General features: G+C 46.4%; 1 protein-coding gene across 1 annotated transcript in view; it reads right to left on the reverse strand.

Annotated features, from left to right (window-relative positions):
- Positions 1–5,921: 5,921 nt before the first annotated feature.
- The window catches only part of MEIS1 (Meis homeobox 1), a 150,764-nt gene continuing 149,851 nt past the window's right edge, over positions 5,922–6,834 (reverse strand). Inside the window, 1 exon segment of the mRNA XM_035110276.2 lies at positions 5,922–6,834. This exon segment is cut by the window's right edge and continues 1,017 nt beyond it. The gene's annotated coding sequence lies outside the window, so the exon portion shown is untranslated.

Below are 6,834 nucleotides of genomic sequence, written 5' to 3' on the forward strand. Positions count from 1 at the left end.
CAAAGCTGCTGAGACTGCTTAGGAGTTTATTAACTACCTTCTAGCGAGAACCTCGGAAAGCTGAACAAAAGCAGATCTTGCGTTATCACGGTTCTAGGACAAATGGCCCGATTCGGCAAAGTCAATCTCCGCCCCTTATCAAGACAGACAGACACACACACACTTTTTACAGAAGGTCTTAGTGCAGTTTGCGTCTTCTAACGCTCAAGTAAGGGCGGCCCTTTTGTGATTCCAAACCTTGAGACGGGGAGTCCTTTTTACACCTCCAGTAAACACAAGGAAGTCACACAAAGAGGACAGACACACAAAGACTAACGGAATGGTAGCTTTAGAATACCAGATAGAGTGCACACTCTTCACATCCACAACCTATTCCTCCAAACACACTTGGAGATTTTCGCTATGATCCCCGGGTGGACATTCTGACAAGTCATGGGTTTAAGATCTACGGGTAAGGCAACCCAGAGGAACAGCCGCCTGCGAAAAACTTTCTAAAATTCTCGGTCATGATGCCCGCGTAAACATCTACCTAAACTCTCTGGAATAACTGCTTATATTGTTGACTAGTTGTGATGGGTGCGCTTCTCATGAAAACCGATTGGCAGTGCAATGCGATAGGTCGACTCGGGAGTAAATTCTTTTGCGCTCAGTGGCGCTTACTCCTAGGTGAGTGAGTTGCAGCCTTCTTCAACACAATCATTCAGCAATGCATTCTAACTGAAATGGTTCCCTTGAAAACCTGCCCCTTAAGGGTTTGTGAGTCTGAACGCTCATGTGTGTGCGTGGAAGGTGGTGTCTTTGTCAGCCTAAAATTGGTTTTCACTGCTAGCCACACTTGGGCACAATTCCAAAATTCATTCACAAGTTGTGGAGCAAGCCTTGCTTGGAGTGACCCCTCCCGCGCCAGGCTTTGCACACAGGAGGAGAGACAGATTCACTTTTATGGCATAGTTTACCTTTTTATATTAAAAAAAAATGGGGGGACCCTCCACACACCTTCCCATCTTCCCAAACATACAACCCCCAGGACTTTTAAAGGTGCCACTTTTAACTCAAGTGTCCGCCACCTTGGAGAACACCAGCTGGCAAAAGGTAAGTCGATCGCCTTGGGAGGTTTGTGACCGGCAGCGGCGAGGAGAAGCCACTGGCTGAGTTTTGCTTTCCCGGGTCCCTTTACGGCCTCCTCCTCGGACTTTCGGGTGCGTTTCGCTCCGCTGGAAAGGCTCCACGCGCACCCCCTTAAACGGGTATTCCTTCCAACACACACACACGTTGGATGGATTTAATAAGTAGAAGAGGATATATGGAACTTAAACTATCTCCCCGATCTCACGTGAGGTAGGTTTAGAGCTTGAGTCTGAGTAAGAATAACCTTTGTTGGTTACACACACAGGCTGCACGCCTTGCAGGAAGGAAGGGATGAAAAGGTAAGGAGATGGCTCTATTATTTAAACTCTCGCACACACTTTGAAGAATCCGACTGTGATTTTTGACACTGGAGAAAGAGAGAGAAGGCGTGGGGGGGGGGAGAGAGACTCCCACTCCAAGCACAGAAATGTCCCCAGGTTCCCTTTTCTGGGCTGGATGCTGCTGCCCCCCCTCCCTCCAGTGCAGAGGAACCCGCAGAAAAGGGCTTTGGTCGGGGGGGGGAGGGAGAGGCTGGGCAGGGCCTGACCGCCAGGGCTGTACTGAGAGGTGGGCATTAGAGGCCGAAGAAGACAACCGAGAGCAGACTGGGTTTAACAAGAAAAGAAACAAAGCGGTTATCTTCCGAGTCTAAGGAGGCTGGGAAATTGAGTGGGTGAGGGGATAACAGCTAATCCCGGCTTGTGATGCCGCATTTTAGGCGGCGGGGGCAGACTCACACGTGGTGCCTCTTTTGCCAGCTGACACGTGTTCCGGGACGAAATCCCACCCCGCCCCCACGACCAGAAAGGAGCGGAGCAAATCGCCCTTTTCTCGCCTGCTCCTGTTTTTTCCCCCTTCGCGGGATTGTCTGCAAACAAAGGTGGCCGAGGAAAGTTTTGCAGGACCTTAAAAAGGAGGGAGGCGGAGAAAAGGGGGGGGGAGACCTCCGTCCAGCAGCACACAAACACCAGCATTCTCTCCCCCGCCCCAGGAAACGAACAGCAACCACAACAGAAATCCCCCTCCCAAATCCGTGTCGTATCGATCCAACTGCTTTGCCTTTCAGGTTTTTTTGCTTTTCTGAATAAGCCTGCCCTATAATATCCAACGCCACTTCATAGTCAGGGGAAAGGCAGGGGAGGAGCGGGGTCGCGCCGAGGCGAGCTGGGGAGAAAAGGAGGTCTCTCTGTTCACAACAGCCAAAGGGGAACCGGAGGTGGCATTTGTTAACTTGGGGGGAGGAGGACGGAGACGCTTCAGAGTCTGCTGCTGACGAATGCAGAAAGAGGCGAACTGGCAAAGTCCTTTGCCCGGCTGGGCTAGTGGTCCCTCCCGACCCTCTCGGGGCCGGGGTGCTGCCTCGAGCGGGGGCCTTTCGCCCCACTCTCGCCCACCCCACCGGACTCCGCTCTGCAGGCTCTTGGGAGAAGCCGGGTGTTCAAATGCAGACAACAAGATCTCCATTATTCAGCTTCTCCAAACACACACGCACCCCCCCCCACAAACACACACAGGAAAAGTGACAAGGGCAGCAGCAGACTTGGGGTGGGTCCGCCGGCGGCACTGATAAAAAATAAGGACAAAGTGTATTAAATAAAAATAAAGAATAAAACAAAAGTATTGTTTTAATCGCACTGACCCTAATCTTGGAACAAATGTATTATCCGCGCAAGGACTCTACGGAGCACATTGGTTGGGGGGTTTAAAGGCGAGGGAGAGGAGGAGGAGGAGGGATCATGTCCAAACACCACGGTAAAAGTTCTCCACTACTACCAGCTGTCCACACCCGCACCCCGCCGGTTAAGCGGGCTTTCTCGCAATTTCTTAATTGACGCTCGACTCGGTGCAATACGGTACCCTCGCCGCGCACAAAACAGGCGAAGAGGAAGCCAGGAAGCCCCACCGCGCATGCGGCAGCGTCGGACAATCTTTGCAGAGTTGGGGGCGGGGGCGGGGGGAGAGAAAGAGCTCTCACACACAAAAAAAGCAAGACCTGCGGGGACGTCGGAAAACTTTTTCGCGGAACTTGGGGGAGAAAAAGGCGACGTGATCGGGGGCTCCCCCTCCAGCCAAGCCCCTTGACGAGCTCCCTCTCTGCAAATGCTTCCATTCAGAATGGCCAAGGCGCCGAGTTGCCCGAGCAGGTCTCCTCCTGCGCTCCAAAGAATTTTCCCTAGCAAGCACAAGTGGGATCCCAGTTTTGGACTCGGGGGGCTCGGGAAGAAGAAGCACGAGGACGGGAGGGAAGGAAAGCGAGGAGGAGGAGGAGGCGGCGGGCTCCTACCTATCGGGTCGTTTTTCCAAATCCCCAAAAGATGGCAGTCGAAGCTGACATTCCTTCTCCTTGGGCTCTGCAGCGGGTGGCAGCGAGAGTGGAAAAGAGCGAGAGAGAGAAAGGAGGAGGAAGGTGGGGGGGGAGAGAGAGAGAGAGAGAGAGGAAGGAGGAGGAGGACAACTGATCTGTTTTCAAACTAATCCCTCCAGAGATTTTTAAATACAGACAACCGCACTCCGCTCACAGTGCTGCAAAACGGGAGACGTTTAAGCGCGCGCGCTGGAGAGCTTCCCTTTTCGCACCGCTCAGCGCGCGCGCTGGGAATCTACGGAACAGAGCAGACGCGCCAGAAACCAGGACATCTTTGTTCGCTTGCCCCCCGCCCCGTCCCCATCGCTCCACTCCCACAAAACACACACGCATTTTCCAATACAGACATAAATTAATCTCGCTTTCTTTGTGCTAGACGGCTCTCGGAAAAACTTCATTCCCAGCTTCGTTTTTGAAAGTGGGGAAGAGGAGAAGTGGATCAACGGCTACGGCAAGCAGCGCTTGTCTCTCCATATAGGGTTACTGGGTGCTTTAAGAGGGAGGGAAACCGCCTGTTTCTTTATTTTCTCCTTTACTTAAAGCAGATCCAAGTGTATGAATTGCAGTCTGGTTGCCAAATAATAATAATAAAAAAACTTTCCCCCTCCCGCCCCCCCCAACACACACTCTCTCCCTCCCTCCTTCTCTTTCTGTTGCTGCTGCCTTTCCTTTGAATGTGGGTAGCTAGGAAACAGCAAGCAGGCTGAGAAGGCGGAATTTCCAACGTGTAAAATGTTCTTAACGGAGCCATTGAGAGTGTGCAATAAGGCGTGAGGGGGAACTAATCTCTCCATTTAAATGTTTGTGGCAATTTTATCTAAATGAATTTTAATGCTAAACGAGGGATAATTCCCTATTTGTAACCCGTTTGCTTTCTCTTTCCTTTGCCTGTAAAAGCCGTCTAACATCATGCGATGAACAATAACAAAACAAAAAAAAATACTCTCAAGGCATATTATTCATTAATGTGTTATAATTGCAGCCGATTGTCTTGGGAGATAATACAGAGAGGGTTTGGGGTGTTTGTACACACAAACATACCCCAAACCCTCTCAGTATTATATGTATATGTAGATGTCCCCCTTTAATAACCTGATATGCACAAAAATAAATCACGTTGGTGAAAGCAATAAAATTCCCCTTCTCTTGAAAAGTGGTATATTCGAGTATTTTTCCACTCTTGAAAAGGAGTGGTTTTATCTGAAGACTGGTTTTAAGAAAGGATTTAACACTGGCATGGAGCTTAACAGTTTACATTCTGGCAATGCATGCATTGTTAATATCTCCTCGTGCTGCAGAAAGAAGAAAATAACAATTTCCTGACCTTACAAAGTTGGAAAAGGGAGCTTCCTCAGACAAGGGGAAGATGAGAAAGGTCATTGGCTGGCAACTCTCCAGAAATCCACCCCCTCTTCTGCCATTGATGGTTTTGTACTGGGGTACCACTATCCTATCAGCTGGGAAGCTGTGTATTATGGTATTATAACCCCAAACAGATCAACAAAATAGAGTACAGTACTTAATAGGAAAGGCTACTATTTAATTGGGGGGAGGAGTCATTAGCTGACAATGAAAACACATGGCTGGAAACTGCACTTCCTTCTGAAGAGGGCAAAATCAAATGAGAGTGTTTAGGACAATAAAACAAAGCTTTGGCCATGAAGGGAGATTAGTTTAGGGGAGAAGACGAGGCATGGCTTGAACCCAGGTTTAATTCAGTGCCAGGGTTTTAATCCTGGAATAGGTGCAGTGCATGTGCAGAGTGCATTCCCTTACCATTAACAGTGGAAATTATGATCATGGCTTCAAGACCTCAGTGGGCTACTTCTAGTCGCGCTTCAGGCCTCGCATCTCTTATTTGAGAAATTTGGCACTGGTAATATCTCCAATCCCACACCAGTAAAAAGGAGAGAAGCAAAATGCTTCAACAGTAGGTAAACATAGCCTACTAAAGCCACAAAACAATTGGTCCCTCTTAAATCAAAACGTGATTGTTATGGGTGGGTTTACGAGCTGAAATCCATCTGAATGACATCCATCAGGGCTCTCACCACTAAGCTCTTTTGTTTGCGCTAAGTAGTTAATGCTATCATCTTTTAAAAGTTTTTTTTAAAAAATAGTGACTAGACCGGACCTAAAACATTTGTATATTTTTCATGCTCTTAAGAAACATTTACAACAGTCGTGATTTTATTTGGAAGAAAATTATAAGGTCTTCTAACCTAAACATGCTCTTTAGTTCTATTTAACCAGTTGGCTGTCCTGCAGAAAGTACAGCTGTGCTGGAAAATTGGTTAATGACCCAATCTACAGCCAATCACAGCACAGTTTTTATTTATGAGCATTAGAGTTTTTTTTAAAGACCACCATCCTTCTACTACAAGTAGTTAATGCACACTTATTCAGATTTAGGAAGGTTTTTTTAAAAAACAAAAACAAAACCAAAACAACTGTGCTACACCCCTGCAGTAGAATAAAGTTTAATTAACTGCCTAGAGCAATTTAATTCAAATGTCACATGTGTGTCATTTAAAAAGATGAAATATTTTAAATTCCACCCAGCCTTATGCAGTCAGTTCTTCCCTTTTTCTTTTTGCCTTGAAATCCTAAAATTTGATAATTCAGTTATCACCCTGAAAATAAACAGGGTAAGCTAGAAGAAAGTTCACTAGCACAGGGCAATATAAAATTAGTATGGGGGGGAAAGTATTAATAAGGTTGTCTGGAACTAAAATTTAATTATTTCAAGAGAGAAATTGACATATTACTATGAAATTGCTAGATTTTTGGAGGGCTGGGGCAGTAAAATAAAATTTTCAAGCAGTTGAGCCAGCGTGACAAAAATAATTTGCTTTTATTTTAGATTCAGGTTTCATTACTGCACTCAAACTACTACAACTGGGCTTTGAGTTATTGTACAATCCAAACGGTTTCAATCAGAAACTCTAAGACTCAATGTGCAATGATTATTATTAATAATTAGCTCCTTGGTTTCTTGATAGAAAAAGGCTATCAACAAGCATTTGTTTAACCACAACAAAAGTATAATTAGCTTATCCCACTTAGTAAATCTGTATGCATGCCAACTCATACCAAACTGCTACTTTTACAAAAAGAAAAAAAAGAAAATCAATAATACAGTTCATTTTTCCAGTCCTTTTTGCACAAAATTTATTTACAATGTATACATATATGCTCCATGATGGGACTATGGAAAAATGCACATGACCGATGTTTTGCCCAAAAAATAAAGTCAACATAGTAAAATAGTTCATGTTCTGAGCGGCATAAAACAGGAAGTGATGTAGGTGGTTGTTGTTGTTGCTGCATGGGGACAGTGA

This window comes from Zootoca vivipara, chromosome 3, assembly GCF_963506605.1.
Source record: "Zootoca vivipara chromosome 3, rZooViv1.1, whole genome shotgun sequence".
NCBI lineage: Eukaryota > Metazoa > Chordata > Lepidosauria > Squamata > Lacertidae > Zootoca > Zootoca vivipara.